The following is a 23,126-nucleotide window of genomic DNA, read 5'->3' on the forward strand; positions in this document are numbered from 1 at the left end:
TGAGCTGCTGGAATCTAATTAGGGACCCCTCAAATTACTACTACCTGCCCAACAGAAAAGTCAAATGGCTGCACCAGCCGAAAGAGTTAGGGAAGTTGGCAGAATAAGCAGTCCAGAAGGAGAAGGTTTGCAAACCTTCCAGATTCTCTCTCTAAAACTCTTAGAAGTGAATTGTTTTAAAATGTTAATGCCATAGGCATAGAAGATTACAAAGCAGAAAATATGGCCACAGAAAGGGCAGATGTAGGACCCCCAGATTTGAAAGGCCTGTAGCGTCTCCACTCCCTCTGGGGAAAGGCGAGACCCTTGGTATTCCCGTCTTCATCCTCAGGGATGCTTCATGAGAACAGGGACCAATTCCCTACTACATAGAGAAAGCACATAACCCAGCCCCATAGAGAGATGGTAAATGCTGGTGGATACAGTGACGGGGGTGAAGGAAAGATAGGGTGTGCAGGATTGGTCCTCTGAGCTCACCCCTTGTTTCCTGGCATCACATGGTTCATTTCAACCTTCTGATATCTGCTTATTCAAAGGTGACCCACTTTGGGCCTTTGTGTATTTCTCCTTGAGGGGAAATATAGCAGGATATCTAAACATGGTCTTGGGGAAATAGAACTAGAACCATACTCGGTGTCAAGATATCCAGTGGAGCGCTGACATTCTCACTAATCTGCGTAACTTTGGGAAACTATTTTGAGTGTCATTTTAAGTTCATTTGTAGTTGGATCAGAAAGTCTTTAAGAGCTATTACAGCTTCTAAGTCTGAGGATTCCCCTCACCCTCAAAAGGCACATTTTTGTAGTATTTTCTCAATTAATTTTAGACACATTTTGGTACAAAAGACATGGAATGAACACCCAGAACAATAAAAGACCCAGCAGCTGCTGTCACCTCTGAAATTGATTTCCATCCTGGCTCGTACTTCAAACCTTTATTCATACACAGCAAATCAAAAATCTACATGAAAGGCAAAATGTACTTTTATTTACTGCATGATTATCGCCATTGCCACTGCTGATCTCTCCCCAAAGCCTTGTAACAACTACAGTTGCCTAGATTTCAGGCAGATCCCTGAGGACAGAAAAGGGAGCCAATAAATCCAAAGGAAATAAGTGAAATGGAATAACGTTGTCCTTTTCTGCTTTCGCCAGGAAAGAAAAAATTATGTTTCAAGAGGTCAATTAAATGAGCAGCTACAGTTTTCCTCCACGGAATAAAGAAGGCTCTCATACCAAACCTTGTACAGAAACACACAGTAATAAAACACATTAGCAGGAAAAAAGATTAGTAGCTAACCATAGCACACATGAATAGGAAATGCACACACACACACACACACACACACACACACACACACACACACACACGAGTCAACTGCCTATCCCTTAATATAGGATTGCTGTATTATGTTAAGCCAGGCTGGTTCCCCTGCCACCTAGCACATGATATTCAGATTGTCTTCTACCATCATCAGTGGTGGGGAGCTCAGGGAATTCGAGTTTGTTACCAGTCTAAGCCAAACTTAATAGGAAAACTTGCATCAGGAAAATGTGTGATTCATCCCCAAAACAAAAATGCTTGAAATATATCCATTCTTTGGATGAATCATTGAGAGTTTGTCATGTAAAATATCATGTGCTGACACTTTGGGAGGTGACAGTGTGACTTCACATTTATAAAGGTGGGTTTTTTCCCCTTAAAGTAGCCAATGGGGGTGGGGGGTGGAAAGGAGTCACTAATGGTTCAATTAAGCTTGAAGGATCTAGAAGGTGGTAACTATCTGACACCTCTCATTGTTCCCATCCTATTAACTAATAAGTTAGTCTCTGCCTCCGCGTAACTCTTGCTGTTAATACCGTGACTCATTTAGTTGTCACCAGAACAATATGAGTTTAAAAGACTAGATTTAGAGAACAGGGCAGCTGCAGGTGCAGGGCTCAGGAGCACAACCCACGTCATCCCCACCCAGTTTAAAAGCAGAAAGCAGATCAAAGCTGTCCCTTGGGCATTCCTTCTGATTTACAGGTTTACCTTGTTATCAAAACAGAGAGATTTCTTTCTTTTTTTTTTTTTTTTTTCCAAAACCTCGCTTGTACTCATTCCAGCACCAGGTTAGCAGATATTCAGGACCAGGACACAGCTTCCAGTTTTTCTGCCAATATACCCTTCTTTTTCATCCCTACTCCAACCCCCTTAAAAAATAGAAAATAACAAAGAAATCTAGAACTGTATCTACACAAATCCCAAAATATAGTTTCATTTTGAAGTCACGTGATGCTGCAATTATTTGTATGTGTACACAACTGATTGCATCAGCTATTTAAAGATTGCTGGAGAGAAAGGGATTGCTCACTTGAGAAGTGGTCACTCAATCCAATTAGCTTAATCATTTGACTTTAACCAGCATGATTCAGTTATCTGAATCATGAAGCAGGCAGACTGGGTTGAGCATTTGCAAACTGATCTTTTTCTCTGTGATTAACTTTAATGGTGACATAAATAACAAATGTGATGCAAAACTGGATAAACCTGTGACTTTCTGAAGAATTCTTGTTTTCCAGGATGTGCAAAGTTTACTCTGAGTAATAAATCCAATTGAAATATTTACTGAACATTTCTAAGTTCAAGATGTTCTATTAGACACTGAAGCAGCACACAATGACTCAGTTTCTGGCCTCAAGTTTTCAATCTTAAGCAGAAGATGGATATGTAAACAGGTATTCATAAGGCAAAGAAAAACACAATGTGCGAAATAAAGTAACAATAATATGTAATGAGAGCAATTAATTGTGAGGGGAAGGAAGTCAGAAAAGGCTTGGGCTGGCCCTTGGAGGGTAAGGAAAACAATTAGAGGTAGCAGAAAGAAATGCCTTGAGGGCCAGCCAGGTAACAAAAATCTGAGGAACACTAGAGGGCTAGAGCTGGCAGCAAACTGTACCATCAATGACGCACGGAAAAGATTTCAAAGTCAATTTTAAAACTGTCTTGACAAACCAAAATATAGCCGTGGGTCCGATTTGACCTTCCTTGGTCACACGCACTTTAGTTAGTTAGAAACAGAATGATCAGGAAAGCACTGCTGACAAAGAAGCAGAGCAAGGCAAGGGCCAGGGACGTGTCTGCCCTCTGATTGCCAACCTTCCTCTCTCGGCACACTTTTCATCTTAATCCAATAACCTCTGGGATTTAGGTCAAAGGTGTTTAGAAGAATTGAGCTTCCCATACTGGAACCCATCATTCAAATTTCTTTCCTATGAGTTCTGACCTTACTCCCTCATGGATGAAAACAGAACTTCACCTTGAACCTATTCCCCTCAAAGTAACCCAGACTTTAGAACAGAATTCCTAATGCATTCCTAATGCTTAGGTTTGTCATCAGCCAGTCATCCAGCCAGACCACAGTTACAGAGACCCTTCAGAATTCGTGTTCTGCCTTCTCTTTTTCTCCCCTCCACCTACAGCCTGAGGAGTTGCCCAAGCCCCAGCCTAATGAAGTGAATGCTGCCCCCTGCCGACAGATTTCCCTGATGCCAACTGCCTGTACGTCTCTTCCACCTCTGAATACCGCTGCTATGCTTCCGCAGACATCAGGACTTACCAGGACTCCCCCCAGTTGTTTCTTGGCAGATGCTTGGGCGAAGAATGCTATCCATCAGTCTCAACCTCTTCAGCATCTAGAGCAAGTCCATCCCAGCAGAACTAGAACAGTCCCAGGGGGGCTTCCATTTCTAAGACTCAGCCCTCTCCTCTTTCAACCCATTCTGCTTTCATTCACAGAGCTGTGCTGAGGTATTCTCTGAGGTACGATGAACCTTGATCTATTCAAAATAGCAAGTACATAAGTCGTTCAATAAGTAGGCATTGTGCCCTGCCATGTGCCAGGCCCTCTTCTGGGGAGACAACTATGAACAAGACAGGCGCAAACCCTTCCCTTATGGAGCTGACATTTTTATAGGAGAGACAGACAACAAGTATAATTAATAAGGAAAACTCATTGTATATTAGATAGTGGTAAGTGCTATGGAAAAAAAAAAATGAGCAGAGAAGGAGGACATAAAATGTCATGGGGATGCGGAGGCCAGGGGAACCTCTCTGAGATGGTGAATTTAAGTAAAGACCCTAAGGACAGGAGGAAGTTACCAGGGGGCTTTCTCGAGAAAATCAATATGGGCAATGAGACAGCAAGTGAAAAGGCCCCAAGGTAGGACTGTCTCTAGTACTTTCATGACCTCTCAGGAGGCCAGGGAGCAGAGCGTCTAAGGGATCATGTGGGAGAAGGAGCTTACAGGTCATGAAAAGGACTGGGGCTTTACTTTGAGTGAGATGACAAACCATTGGCAGGTTTCAAGCAGGGGAGTAACAGGCTCTGAATTAATGTCTTCACACAGCAAGAGGCCCGTTAGGAGGCAGTTGTGATCCAGGTCCAAGGTGAGGGTGGCTTGGACCAGATGAGCACTAGATCCATGTAGTTACACTAAAGCGGGCCTGGAGAGAGGTCATGGAAACATCCAGATGAAGGAGGCTTTGAATGATATGCTAACAAGTTTAGACTTTATTTTCTGAAGAGTGGAAAGAAACGATAGAATTTAAATATTTTAGGAGAATTTTTTTCTACAGAGTTTAAATATTTTTAGAAAGGGAACTCTGGCAGAAATATTGAAGGTAATTGGAATAGAAGAAAAAGAGAGTTGTTAGCAGGTCCTTGTATTGGACAAGGCAATAGGTAATGCAGAGCTCAACCAGGAGAGAAGCAATGTACAGAGAAAGACTTTGAAGATACGAGATAGTGAGATATTTGAAGACAAGCAAGTAGGTTTTAATAATCTTCCTATTTCCAGTGTTCACCACAGTGCCTGGAACACAAGAGACATTCAATAAATGCATTCATTCATTCAAAACTATTCATTGAATGGCTTTAAAAAGCAAAATAGATTGGTCTCTTGGTTTCCTGGGGTTACCATAACAAATTACTACAAACTTAGTGGCTTAAAGCAACAGAAATTTATTCTTTCAGAATTATGGAGGCCAGATGTCTGAAATCAAGGTGTTGGCAGGGCCATGCTCCCTCCAAAGACTCCAGGGGAATATCTTTCCTTGCTTTTTCCAGCTTCTGATAACTCCTGGCATTCCCTGCCTTATGTCAGCATAACTCCAATCTCTGCCTCTCTCCTCACACGGTCTCCCTTCTATCTCTCAATGTCTTCATTTTTGTCTAAGGACATCCACCATTAGGTTTGTGGCCCACAATAATCCAGGATGGTAACCATAATTCACGATGGTATCAGATCTTTATATTAATTATATCTGCAAAGACCCTATTTCCAAATAAGGTCACATTCACAGCTACAAAGGGTTAGGGCTTGGACAATATCCAATATTGGATATACAATATGCCCATTTCTGCCATTTAATATCAGTATTTCCTTGAGTAAGTTATTTATCCCCTCTGGGCCTCAGTTTCCCCATCTGTGAAATGGGGTTAATAATATTTTTTTTTTTTTTCTTAGAGCTATTGTGAGGCTTATGAACCAACCTGTGTCAAGTACCTGGCCCACAGTAAATACTCAGCAAATGTTTTATTATTATTATTATAAAATATTGATATATGCAGCCAAGCTTCCAGAGGTATATAGACACAGCACATATGTTATGTGAGGCACATCTTGAGGAATGTGTCAAAGTTAATCAGACACAGAAAGAGTCTGGGGTGTGAGGGAGAAAAGAGTGATAAGGTACAGATGTGAGTTCTAGGCTGAGGTGGCAACATTTGCAAAACTGTGGAGACTAGAGATATGACAGCATATTGTCCATTTAGGGACCTACAAATAGCTTAGTGTATCTGCAAGGAAGGGGACAGGGAGAACATGGCCGGAGACAACAGTGGAGAAAATAAGCAAAAGTCAGACCACGAAAAGTCCCAGTGTGCCCTGCTAAAGAGTTGGAATCCATCCTGGAAGGAGTGGAGAACCACAAAGAATGAGAAATCAAGAGTGACATGGGGTGAACATGCTTACATTTCAGAGCAGTCTCTGCAGCTAATGAAGACCACGGCTCTCCAAATGTTGCCTTATTACCTACCACATTAATGAACGTGGGGGACATACCCCATGCTTGCAATATACATTTATTTGTTGTATATTTATTTTTTACATGGATGTACTAATAATACACCAATGTAAAAGCATTAAAAAGCTTTAAAAATAATAATATACAGTTATTTTAATCTTAAATGTTATTTCATTGTCAGTTCAAAAAACTCTTTGCAGCCACTTAAAAATTACCATTAATAATAATATTTTAGTGAAAATATGTGATTCAATATTTTATTAATTTGAAAATATTAGTTTAACATTTTAGGAGACAGTGATTTGAAGCTCTGATTCGAAATTCACTCTAATTGGATATTTAACCTCATGAAAACACATAGAGCCAAGACAGGGCCACCTTTGGCTGTGCTTACTGAATCATGACAATCACTTTTCAATCCCCTCCGCCAATTTTGTATTTGTGAAATTCAGCTTGTAAATTTTTGTCTTCCCTGATGTCAATCAGTTGTACTGGAAAACTAATAAGATACAGCATTTTTAACAAAGGTGTTCAGACACACACAAAAGTCTATTTCTTTGGAAGATTTTCAGAACCAGTTAGAAAATTCCATTTCTAAAATATTTAAGTGAACAGATATGAAAATTATTATATATGGCATGCATCTTGCTTTTGACAAAATATTGTATAACCTGAATATAAAGTAAGAATGAAAGCATAAATGAAAAAAACTCATATTCAGAGTGTTCTTTCCACAGCAGCAATTTCTTTCAAAACCGTTAATTTCTTAATAATTGTTAATATGTCACTTTAACATGACACAATGAGTTTGTTTTTTCAAAAATATCTGCTGGGTAATAAATTACTGACAGATAGATGCTTTTCACAGCCAATATAGTCTATACATCTCTTTGTACTAGTGGGAAACTGCCTAACATATTTAAGTCAGACAACACTTAGGTATTTGTTTTAAGGTCAAAAGTGAACTTTGGTGCAAAATATCTTCGTGGTTACGCCCCATCTCATTAACAGAGAACCATAAAGAGTTAGCTATTAAGATAGTATCCATTTATTTAAGAGGAAAAATGCAAACTGTGTGTTCTTTTGTCCCAAGATCAAGAATAATAAAGCATATCCCCCCAAACTAAATCCTAATTGAGGTACTAGCTCACCTATAAAATACATGCTAAAAGACTTGAAATTAATTCTAACCATCAGTTCATTACCTACAATTGGGCTATATAATAGAAGATAAAATGTTTTCAAGGGAAGCTAAAAGGCTGGTAGAAGAGATGTCTGTGGGAAGAATTGTGAGTGTTTCATGAAGCCCTGTCCCCTACCGTGTGGCAAGGTAAAGGGGGAGCTCTTAAGGCAAGTGAAGGATATTTCGAAAGAACTACTCAGAGCTCTTTAGTGGGTCCTCTGGGCTTTGAGGAACACAGGAACTAGTATTGACACATTCAAGATGCTCTGATGTCAGATCAAAGAAAAGCAGCTGCTTTGGGATGACCTGCTCATTCTGAGTGGTCAACGCAAAGGATGGTGAATTTCCCGCGAGTCAGACTGGGTCATCCTAGAGAATAGTGGACCTCCCAAGGCCCCAACTCAGAGGGACCATAGGAAGTGGAAGAGAAGATAGGGTAAGAGAAGGAGTAGAGAGCTGAGGGAAGGGAGACATCTTATTTTGGATGATGGCTTAGAGTTTGAGTAATAGACCAAATTGGACATTTTATTACAATAGAGTAACTAGAAAAGCTCAAGATTTCCCCCTGAAGTAAGGAAAGACAAGCTACAGCAAGTTTGCAGGGACGGTCATCACAAAGAAGTCCATTCACCCCAACATGCTAAGGAATGTAAGAGTCATCTCACTATGACAACCAGGCTGGTAAAATGTGTTTCCTGAAATTAAAAGTCCTAGGCGCAAAGTAGCTACTCAATAAATGCTTATTATTTGATTTAGGATTGTAAACATTTTAATGATCTTTATTCATTTAGTGCGTTGCTGGCAGAGCTATATCTGCAACCTCTATTGAATACATTGGATCACATAGCTTCTGTCCTTTATGGCTTACTTTCCATTGGAGAAAACTTGTTTTCCTCAGCACAGACCAAATAATGAGGACCATAAAGCTTGCTCTTTTTAAAGCATTTAGAGTAAAAATAATTTACTTCTCTGAGTTTGTACATTTCCCCCTACAGAACCAAGTTTTCTTTGGTAGGTTGTTCAACTAAATAATGTTGTAATGAATAATGAATAACAGCAATCTACTGCATACAAGCAGATTTTCTCAGACAGTTGCATATGGTAGGAAAGTGTTTGCAGAAAGAGCAGGCCTGGGGAATATTCAGAGTGTTCAATAATGCAAGAGCACAAAGATTGAAACTTTCTTTTGATTCAATATAGTTTGGAGGCTGGTGTGGCTGGACAGAGAATGAAAATGAACATTTAAAGCACTGAGAATTGTACTGAGATGAAAGACTCTACAAGTATAAATCATAAATTAATCTGCTGCCTAAATGAAACGAAAATAATTCTCATTTAAATCCCATTCTTCCTTCGGAAACCAGGGTGAGCCCCTCTTTCTCTGAGCAGCTCTCCCTGGCCTTTTCACCCCCTAGTCACAGCGCCCTGGCCCTCCTCTGAGCAGATCCCACCCACACCTTATCTACACCACAGCCGGCACTTTGTAGCTTTATCCTGAATTACTGGTTCCTGTTCATCTGCAAAGCGTACTGTTTCTCCAACTACTTTTGTTTGTTTAGGTATATTTTAGTAGAAAAAGACTACAAATATTTTCTCTGTAATATCTGTAGTACCTAATACCCCACTATCTGAGCAAACCTAGAGTTGGTCTGTTGATTAGATTTTCCTCAAATCTTTTTGTTAGTTATCTCTGGATGGGTACTCAGGATTGGCATGGAGACAAGAAAGGTACTGAAAAGGAGAAGGGAGAGGACTCTATGTGTCTATGTATAAACAATGTGGTTGAAAGTCAGAGGTGTGAATAGATAGATGGCTCTACTAGTCAACAGCCAATTGGAATCCTCCAGTAATTTTCTAAATGTGCTACATACTTAAATTAGAAAAGCTTATCAATACCTATCTAAACATCACGACAGGGTTGCTGATAAAAAGGGATAATTTACAGAAAATATTCTGAGATGAAAATGAAATATATAAAACATTCAGTATTTAACTTCACCCTCAGTTTACCTTAAATACTGCTTATTAAATATACCCTCGCTTACACTCTATCAGCCACAAAGATAACAACAATATTGCAACTGTTACACTAATGTAGTTAAAAAAATTAAACATGATGATGCAAGTGTTATATTTTTCCCAGAATTGATTTGCCCTGTATCCATAGGCTATAGAATGCCCTTGACAATTTAATAATATATAACAACATACATACATACATACATACATATGTATACCTGTTGAGCTCAAATCAGCCAATTTAATTTCATGTCAAGATGGTTGTTTCTGTTTAGAACTTATAGAAGATATTCTGAATTTTTTACATTTCAATTAGTTGAGTATAACTTTCTACAGCTTTAGATTGTAAACCTTCTAGGACAGAGTCCATATTTCTTGGGTAGATCTACAAAGGCCAACTTGAATGCTCATCACACAAAAGGCTCTTTCTAATTGTTGCAGGCTGAATAGAGAACAGGACAATAGTGGAGGGGGAGAAAACGTGTCGAATTTTGAACTACTTTATGAAGCCTCTCTGGGTCTACTCCTTCAGTGCCTTACCTTGTGAAATCAACAGGAAAAAAAAAAAACGAGAGGCTTCTATTCTTAAAGCAAACAAAGAAACAGATGTGTTCAGCTTTCATACTTTTTTTTTTTTAATCTCTGCCATCCTGCGCTGGGTGACAATTCTTTCTTCAGTGTGAAAAGAAACAGGTTGTTTTAGTAATTAACTATCTTCAGGTTCTTTTCTTCCTTAGATATTCTCCAAGTCACACATGTTGTTATTGTGGACAAATCACTATAAACTAAACCAACAAAGGATAAAAGACTGAAGTAAAAATAAACTAATATTCCTTGACCTCACCTCCTGGAAGCATATTGTTTTTTGAAATGATTGCTGTGGAAACAGAAAATCATTAATGGTTGAAAGCCTGAGACGATGCTTTAGAGGAAAAGGTTATGGACATATGAGGATGATAAAAATATTTGTATATAATGTATCGTGCCATAAGTGGCTGTGTCTCTACTATTTGTACACGTAACTCTTTTTGAAAGGTGAAGATGCTCTTAAATGAAAGCAGTTCCTAAACAACTCCAGGTGAAATCATGGTCTTACTCTTCCCCTGAGAATTACTTCATGTTCTATAAAAATATACACATTTCTAGGTTGTGATTTTCTAAGTGTTCATAATTCTCTTTTGAGACATGGAGAGTGGTTTTGTTCCAATCGAGGCTGTGAATCAGATCTCTTGATCAGTAACAGTCCACGATGGGTGGATGAAGGCCGCTGGGTTCAGGGGCTTATTCATGTTCACCCGCCCTCACAGTGCAAGGCTCACGTGTGCTCCAGAGCCCTACCGTCTGGGTTGTTTTCCGAGCTCTGCCACTTACTACCATGTGTCCTTGGGCAAGGTACTTGCTCCCTCTGCCCTCAGATTTCTCATCTGATGAGGCCATAATAACACAGCCCATCCCTTACAAGTATTGTCAGGGTGAAGTTAGTAAATGCATGAATGCTTAGAAAACTACTAGGCATATAGTTAAGCCCTTACAACCTATTAATTATTATTATTACTGAGGCTGGGTCCACTGCCAACCCATTTTTCCTGACTACACACCAAGTGACATTTGCCTCAGCTACTGTTAACCCAAACGGAGCTTTCTTGAGATTTCTAGAATCCTATTTGCCCTCCTATCCACTTGCTTAATATAAAGTGCAATTTCGACACTATTTATGCAGTCCGAGGTTCCCTTAAGTGTCAAAATGATACCGAAGGATAAAACATTTGTTGACCACAGACCTCAAGAGTCAGACTGCCAAAGATGAAATCCCAGTTTTGCTATGTAAGCCATATATCTTTGGAAAGGTGCATGAATTTCTGCATGCCACTTTCCTTATCTATAAAATGGATATAATCATAGCCAACTCTCAGAGGACAGCTGTGAAGAGAACATTAGTTAGTGACGTAAAGCATTCACCCTCGTAGCCCAGTGCCTGGCTCAATGTAAATGGTCAAAAATCTTACAGGGAGACAAAAGACAAATGAGAAATGCAAATACTGCTGTGAAACCCATTGAATTCCCAGAGGAGTCAATGCCCTGGAAGTCCCTCCTTCCCAAAACTGGAGTAAATCACAGAGATAGAAAATTTCTTGTCACTTCCAGGTCATGAGTTCTTGCTCTGCGGTGGTCCTGGAGCTCTGTGAAGCCACATGGGGAGAGGGCTTCCCGCAGCATGAAGGGCAGAGAGGACGCCTTGCAAAGCGTTGGGGAGCCCAGACCCCCAGTAGCCCCTCAGAAGCCTGTGCTGCAGAAGATCTGAACCTGGAGGAGGTCATGCTCTCAGTCAGAACTTTTCATGGAAATTCTTTCACTCGATCACGCATTCCTCTTACACTATGTTGGATGCTGTGGTAAATGCCCCAAATCAAAACTCCAATCCAGGTTCTTGAAAGAAGTACCTGGGGGCGTCATGGGGTGGGGGGAGAATCAACCAACACACACCAGTTCCAGTAGGAAGACAGTGGAAGCTTAGTCTGGAATCTCCCACTACTTCTTGGAAATCATCCAGAGAAACAAAGATAATGGAGAAACCCACAAATTTTCAGTGAACCTGGGGTTCAGATAATACCCACAAACTCCAGGTTGTGAGTTGGTATTGCTCAAGTTTTATCTGACCATCAAGCCTATGCCAGAAGTTACGCGTGTGCTCTAGGGGAAAAATAAGGTGTTTGGAGGGAGTCTAGTGATGGTAGAGGTCAGAATGTTCCAGCCAATGACGTGTCTCAGAGGAGAGGGTCTCTCTCCTGAGAGAAGCTGCTGTGAGCAGAACTGAGGTGGCACAGGGCACTCTCAGTGAGGGAAAGAGAGAGAGACGATCCAGGATATGTCCAGGGAAACCCACTGAGGGCAGATCCCTGAGAGAACCTTCCAAAATACCTTCTAAAAGTGGATGCTCCCTTTGGTGGGCAAGGGCTGTATCCTATGACAGTGTGAAGAAGCAAGGAAGCCCTGGGCTCTCCTGAAGCAGGCAGAGGTGCTGTGGTCAGTGAGAGCAAACGCAGGGCAGAAGGAAACCACTGGACGCATTTGCATTTTCTCGCCATTGCAGAGCAAGTGCAAACACTATGTGCTGGGCACATGGTCTAAGCACTTACATGTATTAGCTCATTTAATGTCAGTAATCTTAAGATTCAGGTTCTCTTTCTATTCCCGTTTTACTGATGAGAAAACTGAGGCACAAGTTTGCCCAAGATCATCAGCTAACAAGCGACAGGACCAGTACTCAACCCAGGAAGTCTGGCTCCAGATTCTATGCTCTGATCCCCTATCCTGTACAGCCTCTGAAAGGCGGGGAGGGAGATGGAGGAGATTTTGCAAGGTGTCCTCTCTCCATATATTAAGGAGAGCCCTTTTCTTATCTCTGGAGCAATAGAAGTAGAGTCCCTGAGGTGTAAACCCTCAAAGTACCTGGACACTCCCACACCACAGAACCTTTCTCTTGGTAATCCAGGAAAACAATGACTATTAAGAAAGGCATGTAACGAAGTGAGAGAGTGACATGGACTTATATATACTACCAAATGTGAAATGGCTAGCTAGTGGGAAACAGCTGCATAGAAGAGGGAGATCAGCTCGGTGCTTTGTGACCACGTAGAGGGGTGGGATAGGGAGGGCGGGAGGGAGACGCAACAGGGAGGAGATATGGGGATGTGTGGATATGTGTAGCTGATTCACTTTGTTCTAGAGCAGAGACTAACACACCATTGTAGGGCAATTATAGTCCAATAAAGATGTTAAAATTAAATAAATAAATAAATAAATAATTTATGCCCCCCCCCAAGAAAAAAAAAAAAAAGAAAGGCATGTATTCCATATAAATAAAAGTATGGAAAAGAGCAATACAATATTCCTAAGGATGAAAACTCACTAGAAAAATTTTGTCAAAGAGAAGATGAAAGTTATTAATATGAATTAAGAAAAATCTTAAGGAAGTTATTGGAATTGTAAAAGATACAAGATATCAGGAATTAAACCTCCGCCAACAGGAAGATATGAAATAAACAAACAGACCTCAAGATAGAAATAGGAAAAAAAAAATACCAGCTAAGAAATTAAGTCTAAATTATAAGGAACACAAGGAAAATTAGTTAAATTTCAACACAGAAATTAAAAACTTCTGCTTGGCAAAACAAACAAAAAGCACTACAAGCAAAGACAAATGTCAAATGATAAATGCGGAAAAATGCAAACAACTCACATGATATTAAAAGGGATAATATTCCCAATATTTAAAGACACCCTAGAAGTCAGTACGAAATGGAACAACCTAGTAGAAATATGGGCAGGGATTATGAACAGACAATTAACAAAAACAAAAAAAGACAATATAAATGAACCTTACACGTATAAAAATATGCCCAACCTCATTCATACTAAGAGGATACAAATTAAAAATACCCTGGTATATCAGTTTTACCTGTCAATTTTGCAAAACCAACATTTTGACAAGATGCTTCATTGGCAAGGCTATAGGGAAAAGGGCATTCTCCTGCATTACTGGTGGGAATGCCCTATGGAGGGTATTTTGGGGGCATATTTAACAAAACGATAAATACATTTAGCGTTTGACTCAGCAATTCTAATCCTGGGAATTCATCCTACAGATACAGTAGCACACATGACAGATAATGTATACACAAAACTACTTCCTGCAATATTGGTTGTAATCAAACATTTGGAAATTGCCCAGTGTTTTTCAGTCCGGAGCTAGTTAAATTAACTAGGGTACATATACATGAACAAATATGAACTATTAGTTATCTCTCAGGTGTGTGGGGCTGGAAAATGAGATAGAATGGGTAGAGATGAGAGTCATGCTTCTCAGTATTTCTCCTGTTACATCGTTTTGATACTTTTTAGTATTATATACTTGGATTTTTGTGTTTGTTTTTGTTTGAGTTTTGAGGCTTTTACATAATTTTTATAACACTGACTTTTTGAAGAGTTCAGGCCAGTTTTTTTTTAAGCTATGCAAATGTTTTACTATTTCCAAACTAAAAAATTAAATTAAAAACTAAAGTGCATAACATGAAATATCTAAAGACCCACTAAAAGGCATAAACAAGGATCAATCTAGTAGTATTTCAGATTCTATTTTAAAACTATAAGATTCAGTCAATGAAATGCCATTGTAGAAAAGAAAGAGAAAGAGAGAAAGAAGATAGTTTTTAAAACATTTGCCTCTTTGGAAACTGGAGAAATAGTTACTGGCTAAAATGGCAGCAAGTTGACAGAAACTCAGATTTATTAGCAGAGACAGAGCCTGTGTACTAAATCTGCACTTTTTCCCCCCTGTCTATGGTCAACAACTTCTCACGCTGAGGCCTCTCTAGCCATCTCTAACCAGCTGCAAGGAACTGAGGTAGCAAATCCTACCCAGGTCTTCACATCACTCCCATGCCTCCGAGAACAATTATCCTCCTTTTCTCTGATAACCACATGTGAAGACCCAGCCCTCACAGCTGAGGCTTTCAAATCCAGAGAATCTTCCTTTCCTTTTGAAAGGAGTCCTGAGTATCCCCAGGCTGGGCCTCCACAGGCCATCACTTTTCCGGCCAAAGAATGTAACCTTTCCTCAGGAAACAATATCCTAAGGATGCCATGGGAAAGACAATTAATATGACAATAAATGCATCATGCACTTAGAAAAGAGAGATTTGGGGATATAAGCCTCATTAAATTCTCATTATTTACAGATGAAGCGGTTTGAATTACCTTGTAGGTGTTTGGGGTTTTTTCTTCAGAATTTTTTGTTTCTTCCATTATTCTACACGCAATGGTTTTGTCATTTTAAGTGCCCAAATTTACAACAAGCATTTAATTATTTTGACAGTATGTAGCGAAATGTGCATCTCACATAAGGAAGAAGCTTTGGTTTTACAAAACCCTTCCTCTGTCGTCCAAGAGAGAAATCTTAAAATCTGAAAGTCTAGTTGGTAAATAATGCCAAGGCCATTAGAAAATAAAAAGGATATGTAGAATTCAGTCATTCTTTTATCGTTCCCATTAACAGTCAATGTGGTAACAAAATATAATGCTGTAAATCCTTCTGAGTTAAGCAAATAAAAAGGCCATAATAAAGGTCAATTTTACTGCCATCAATTTGCAATGATGGGACATTTGGTTGCCAAAGGAAGCAACAAATGCAACCCAGAATTATGGCATCTCTGGAAAAAAATATTGCTGTTATGGCAAGAAGTGCTTTGAGGAGATTTACACTGAACCCAACACTTAGCTCTGTTCCAAAATAATAATATGAATTCTTTACAAATTGCACCAACCCTGTGCAGGGCAGTGCAAAAGATAAATGCATCGTCATGCCGCCGTGTGATGGAGTCACTGTACAGCAGATGGAGAAGTTATAATGCGTATTTGAAATATATGCAAAAATAGAGAGAAAAAAATGGTAGTTTCGTGAACAATTAACGCTATCCATAATTACAATGTGCAAACAAAGTAACCACTAGGGGACAATAACGAGATTTGCAGGTATTAATCCTTCTCTGAAAAGGTGAGAATGCAATTTTTATAAAAACAACAACAGTCAAAACAAGAGCACAAAATAGAAGGGTGGAGACTGTTGCTTTTAATTTTAGGATTTTTTCCATTGGAAAGTAGAAAACTAAAATATCAAAGAAGCATTAAAATACCTGAGTGATGCCATGACCCCCTCATCTCCCTCTCTTCTGTGCCTTCACTTGTTTTATTTCAACTGAAACTGGGCTCATCAGCAGGATACCCATATGTTCCATCCTAATTTATGTTTATGTTCAGAACCATTTGTAAACTAGAGAGAATTCAGAGTGGATATTTATTTGTACAACTGGCTTCTAGGCCAGTAATCGCAGTCCCCATACCTAAATACTAGCCCATCAAGAAAAGAAAAATGCTACATGGGATTAAAAATGACAACTGAGTAAGAGCATGGAAGGAACTTCTGTCAAGAGAGTCAGAGGAAGCTTTTAAATGGCTCGAGTTTCTTTTCATAATTAACTTTTTCCTAGGTTACAAAATGCACACTCAGTGTAGAAATTACAAAATAAAGAAATTATCTGTAACACCACCACCAAGAAATGAATACTGCAATATTTTAGTGTAGTTATATCTTTCTAGGATCTTTTTCTGTCCATATATATGTATACATGAACATATTCTGGATCATGTTACAAATACTGTTTTATAACCTGCAGTCATCGCTTGATATTATATTAGAAATATATCCCCCATGATTCCCAATACCTGTGAAGTTTTCTATTAACGTCCACATCATAATTTATTTAGTGAATTCCTTTTGTATTTATTCAATAAATATATATTGAGTAACTACCATGGGACCCACTGTTATAGGTGCTGATGCAGCAAAGATGATTAAAGAACATTCACTGACTTCAAGGAGTAAAATGATCACCACGGTGCCTAAATAATTTGTATCACACTGTATGTAAGCGGTTGCTGATCCCAGAAGAGAGGGACAACCACTTTCTAGAGAGTTTAGGTAAAGCTTCACAGAGGAAGTAACAATTGATACAGGTTTGTAGAATGAACAGACGTCAACAGGGGGATCAAACGGGGATGAGAATTTTAGACAGAGGCAAGAGCATGGATAAACTTATGGAGACAGGAAGTGATGATGGTGTTGCCACACAGGAAATATTAAGTCCTCTTCCACTTTTAAAAATCGTTAATTGTAATACTTACAGACACCTATAAAAGTGGTGTGACCAGGCTTTCTCTGATCAGTGTACCTCTCCCTTTCTTCATCACATCTGACTTTATAAACACAGGTTTTATTTTTGCTTCACATTACTTTTGAGTGTGCCCATGCCACTGGTTAGGGAGGAGAGACTATGATGTCTAAAACAAGAAAAAGGACTTCCCTGGTGGCACAGTGGTTAAGAATCCGCCTACCAATGCAGGGGACATGGGTTCGATCCCTGGTCCGGAAAGACCCCACATGCTGTGGAGCAACTAAGCCCGTGTGCCACAACTACTGAGCCTGCACTCTAGAGCCCATGAGCCACAACTACTGAGCCCACATGCAGCAACTACTGAAGCCCGTGTGCTGCAACTACTGAAGCCTGCACGCCACAACTACTGAAGCCCACGCACCGCAACAAGAGAAGCCACCTCAGTGAGAAGCCCGTGCACCGCAACGAAGAGTAGCCCCTGCTGGCTGCAACTAGAGAAAGCCCGCGTGCAGCAACGAAGACCCAAAGCAGCCAAAAATTTAAAAACAAAAAGAAAAAGGTCACCAGAAACAGGTGGATTCTGAACATTTTAAACAAATATTTTGTACCAATTGAGAAGGGAGATATAATTTATGAAACTGGCTTTTATTCTAAAATATAGTGGTTCTAATAATTTAAAAGAGGGAAAGACAAATTCTAGAAACATAACTCTAGCTGGAAGTATAACAGATCCCAAATACGTAGTGCATTCAAGGTTATCCAAAGCACATTATCAACTCTTGAAATCCACAGACTATAGCATAACACACAGTAATGGATCCAGAAGGGCTGTTTGGGATTAGGTGTGAAGAACTCTTCTGAGACACTTGAACCTTCAGATCAAAGGCATATACAGTCGTCCATCAGCATCCCTGGGGGATTGGTTCCAGGGCCTGCCAAGGACTGCAAAATCTGAGGATGCTCAAGTCCCATAGTTGGCCCTCTGTATCCGCAGTTCTGCATCCTCGGATTCAACCAACCTCAGGTTGTGGAGTACTGTAGAATTTATAGAAAAAAATCCACTTATAAGTGGATAGTTGTAGTTCAAACTTGTGTTGTTCAAGAGTCAACTGTCTAGGGTTTCCCTGGTGGCGCAGTGGTTGAGAATCCGCCTGCCAATGCAGGGGACACGGGTTCAAGCCCTGGTCTGGGAAGATCCCACATGCCGCGGAGCAACTAGGCCCGTGAGCCACAACTACTGAGCCTGCGCGTCTGGAGCCTATGCTCCGCAACAAGAGAGGCCGCGATAGCGAGAGGTCCGCGCACCGCGATGAAGAGTGGCCCCCGCTCGCCACAACTAGAGAAAGCCTTTGCACAGGAACGAAGATCCAACACAGCCAAAAATAAATAAATTAATTAATTGAAAAAAAAAAGAAAGTCAACTGTCTAACTGTGTCTCTGTTCTCCATTTCTCCTTGGAGCTATTTGGATTTATCCTTTGATTACCTACTTAGAGATAGTTCACCTGACTTTGGAGTTATTACCCACAGACAGTAACTTCAGTTTGTTTCGAGATGTGACGCCCTGACTTCCAAGGTTTCCTCTAGACCACAACAACGTTGGGTTCCCTGTAGAGCTGGTAACCTGCCTGCTGTTCCAGAGACCCTCAATCTTTTCACTGGATCCCTCTGAAAAGTTTGGGTGATATATTTAGTATAAATCAGACCCACAGACCAAACCAGAGCATGCCCAACAATGATACAACAAAATATTTACTAAGCAAGGAGTAAATGTAAGGTCCCCACAAATGACACATGATGATGCAAAATTAGTCTGAATTCTCACACCACTGTTCTGAGAACTACGTCAATCAATTTGTCAGTCGTAAAGGAAGCTGTACTGGCAGCATTCCACCAGGTAAGGAGCCATGGCCCATACTCCAGGCCATGAAGAGTGACAAAGAGCTCTATCCCCGGATTCCAGGGAATGCACTCATAAAGCAAAGCAGAGAGATTCCAACAATGAAACGGCAACAGGACGATGCTCTCCTCTGATAAGAGACACCCACTACTGCATTTGTCAATTTAATAGGAATCATTTTAAGCTTTTAGTGCCTGATAAGAGAATTAAATTTTACTTGGTTATTTCCATAGAAACTAAAGAGTTTGCAGAGATATTCAGCATTTGATTTCTTAATCACATCCTCCTAAATGTTTCTTTCAAAAACCAGCATTGGTTTTCAAAGACTGGGAGCTGGAATCAGGAAGAGCCTGACGGAAAGAAAGGAGTTACTGTTAACCGCTATAGTCTATTAATCAGCTGATATTTTAAAAATGAATGTGTTTATTATCAACCTGTTTCAAAACAGAAATGTGCCAATATGTATGTATACATAAACTGCTTCCAGATTCCCACTTGTGGTAAACATGCCTAAATATTTTTCAAGCTATAAAAGGAAACCCAAATAAATACCAGCTGTGCAGGTTTATCTAGGAACAGAAAAAAATATGGAAAGAAGAAAAAGAATGCACTGCTACATCATTAGCGTAAAATGAATCCAAAAGATTGGAAAGTAGGAGTGATGGATTGTGGGGTTAAAAGGACAGAGAAATAAACAACTCCTTGGTTCCGTAGTGGAATCTTATCCTGGTCGTCATCCAGATAGCTGACAATAGAGTCATATGGTCTGTATCAGTGAAAAGGGCACTTCTATTTCTTAGTCTCTCAATCTCTCTCTCTCTCTCTCCTTTTTCTTTCTCTGTGTCTTTTTCTTTGTCTCTCTCTCTCTGTCTCAATCTTTCTGTTCCTCAGTGCAATGCGAGTCTACATGTATCTCTGTCTTTTCTACGTTTTCCTGTGTGTCTATGTGTGTTTGTGCGTCTGTCTCTGTCTTGCTCTTTCTTGCCTTCCCTCTTCCTTTCTGTCTTAACAAGGCTCTAACTCTCCCCTTCTTCTCTGTCCCTACCTCAGACTGACTTTTCTGCTTCCAAATGCGCAAAAGCAAACAAGAAAGTCCTAGGCCTTATTTACATTACTTCCCAGAGAACAAAGGATAATTAAATTGAGTCCAGATTTTAGGCTCCCAAGAGAGCATCTAATGGCTCCAGGTATAACATTTAGTTCAAACAACTAAGGTCATGGAAGGCACATGGAATCTCCTACCACAAACATGGTCCCACACACTGGGATTGGGGAGGGGTGCAGGCAGTTCTCAGACAAGGCGGCAAGGGAAGGAGACATCCTTCCATGCCAGTGGCACCTCATACATGAAGATTTTCCCAATTAAGCTAGTTCAAAAAGATGCTCCACTTAACACTTAGGTATATGCCACTTTGACACTTGTTAGTTGTCTTAACTTGAGAAGTTATTTTTCTCTCTGGTCGTTAGTAATACCAGCTATCTCACTGGATTGAAGATTTAATATGTGAATGTAGGTGACAATATTTATGACCAAGCATGGCACAGGGTCAATACTCAATAAGGGTATTACTGCCCTTACTTACAACATGAGTGAGTGTTACCCTTTCTGTGGTTCTCATCTTGTCCTCTGTGCCAGACACAGAACAGGTACTCAGAAATCCCTGTTGATTGATCAATTATGTTAATATTTCTAGGGACCTGAGAACTCAAACTCAAATGAATGTGTTCTACTTCTGATTCTAGTCTGCAGAAGGGATTCCAGATGAAAGAAAGGAACCTATGATCAGACATCAAATGTGTAAGTAAGTAAAGGTAGATGGGCTCAAGAGACTAGAAAGGGTTTAGAATTTTTCTTTTGCTAGGATGACAGATTTCTACAATGACCATAGAGGAATAAATGCTGTAGCAGACAATATTATTTACATACAAAATAATGCCACAAATTTTTGACCCCATGTTGACTCTGGTAGTCTCAAGACTTCTGAAAGATGATTTGAAACTGTTTAGAGAAAGACCAGAACCCCATTGCCAAATCTTCCCAATATCTACAACCGCATACACAAAACACAAATTTCCTAAGAACAGCACTTGTCTGTTTTGTTCCCTGCCGTACCCCTAGCACTGATCACAAAACCACAACATAGTAGATGCTAAGTACATGCTAGCAAAATGAGTGAATTAATGAAATGAAAGAACAAATCCTAACTCCATCCCCAGTAGGGCTGGCTTCATGGGCGTGTGACCAGTGCAGTTTCACAGATTTCCATACTTAGAATGACCCCATGCCTGGTTTAATGCTCTGTGGTCATCATCTTCAAGTTCTTAACCGTTTTTGAGCAAGGGGCCCCCATTTTCATTTTGCACTGGGTCCATCAATTATTTAACCAGTCTTGCTTTTCATGGTAGGTGAATAATTCTGCCTCTATACAGCAGTAAACCCAACTGGCTTAGTCCATTGGGGCTACTATAAAAGTACACCACAGAATGGGCAGCTTATAAACAACAGAAATTTATTTCTCACAGTTCTGGAGGCTGGAAGTCCGAGATCAGAATGCCAACAGGGTCCAAGGAGGACCCTCTTCCAGACTGTAGACTTCTCATTGTATCCTCACATGGTGGAAGGGGTGAGGGAACTCTGTGAGGTCTCTTTTATAAGGTCACTAATCCTATTCAGGAGAGTCCTACCCTCATGACCTAAGCACCTCTCAAAGCCCTACCTCCTCATACCATCACATTGGGCATTGGGATTTCAACATATGAACTTGGGAGAGGGACACAAACCTTCAGACCACAGCACCAAGGGAAGAGCATCAGGAATGGGAATGCTTGCACTGAAACAGCTGTGAAGCCCCCATGGAGATGCAGACCTACCGCATCACAGATGTTCCAGTCCTCACCCAGAGCTTCCTGGAGTTTCCTGGAAGCTTCTGCTTCACTATCCCACCTGGCTTTGGGTCTGTCTCTCAAAGAGGGTACAAACATTATGGACAAATGCCTCCTAGGTTCCAGCTATACTGCTTCTTATAAGTTTACTAAATTCCAGAGGCTAGTGGTGTCTCTTATCCACTCGCCTCTCATACTATATATATAGCTTAATATTGTAGTTATTACCTGTGTATTTTAATGAGGGTTTGTAGTTTGGGGTATTTATTGGTCTATAAGAAATCTATGGCTTACTATCAAAGACTTCAAATCAAAGCAAGCCAAATTACTTGTAATTCCAAGACAGATCGCCTAACAAGATATAATACATTTTTTAGGGGTAAATGTTGACATATTAAATCCATAGTTGCATGAAGAGTTAATAGAAAAATTTTTTGACAATCTATACTTTATAGCATGCTTCCACTTGACATATTTTTCTTTTCTAGTATAATTTTCATTATTTTTTATTTTAATGGAGTGGTGATCTTCAATTCAAGCCCGCTGTCTCTGATCATAATATATGTTCTCACTTTCAATGAAAATTTGTTTCTGTCACATAAGAATCCACTGTTATTAGATTCTATTGCAATAATTTATTAATATCAAGTCCATTAAATGATGACACACTAGGCATAGAAAAGTATTCTATACTGAAGAAATAATTGTGCTTCAGTTTTTTAGTTCTTTTAAAATTATTTGGAAGTATTAATAATTATTTTTAAAGATTTGTCACAGAAAAGAATAAGGCAAACATTTGAGACTAAGGAAGCCCATCAGTATGTCTATGTTAACAATTCTGAATTTACTTATTAGTTTCAATCTTCCTCTAGCCCATCACATTTTAAATGCCCCTATTAAAATTATATGAAGACCTTAAGGTATTAAAAACTCAAGTTAATGAGTGAGAATGGGATTTATCCCTATCCATTGAATTAAGTAGAACAGTTCCCCTTGAAATCCCCCACTCCTCACTCTTTACTCTTTTAAGTCTTTTTTAGTCTTTCTTGGTCCAGCATAATATCTCTGCTCAATTCTGAACACTTTTCAATGTTTCAGTCTTTCTTGGTCCAGCAGCATAACATTTCCAGAGAAGACAAACAAAGATGTTCATCCTTTTGGGCACTTACTGACCACACATCTCTGATATGCCCAGCTCTCCTGCCCGTGACTTTCTCACTTCCCCTTTCCTTTGTTCTTATAATTCATCTGCCTGGTCTAGAGAATTCACAGCCTAACCTGAGCACCCTGCACAGAGAATTTAGCACCCTGCACAGAGAATGCTCAGCTCAATTTTCTAAAAC

General features: G+C 39.8%; 2 long non-coding RNA genes across 2 annotated transcripts in view; both read left to right on the plus strand.

The window, feature by feature from the left end:
- LOC309625150 overlaps window positions 1-23,126 on the plus strand; it is a 250,479-nt gene that overhangs the window by 45,906 nt on the left and 181,447 nt on the right. The window lies entirely within an intron of this gene.
- Window positions 5,400-17,553, plus strand: LOC309625135. The gene is made up of 2 exons (XR_014242343.1): window positions 5,400-12,787; window positions 13,115-17,553. It is a non-coding gene; the product is annotated as an uncharacterized lncRNA (long non-coding RNA).

Source organism: Balaenoptera borealis (assembly GCF_965194805.1).
Source record: "Balaenoptera borealis genome assembly, chromosome: 3".
Lineage (NCBI taxonomy): Eukaryota > Metazoa > Chordata > Mammalia > Artiodactyla > Balaenopteridae > Balaenoptera > Balaenoptera borealis.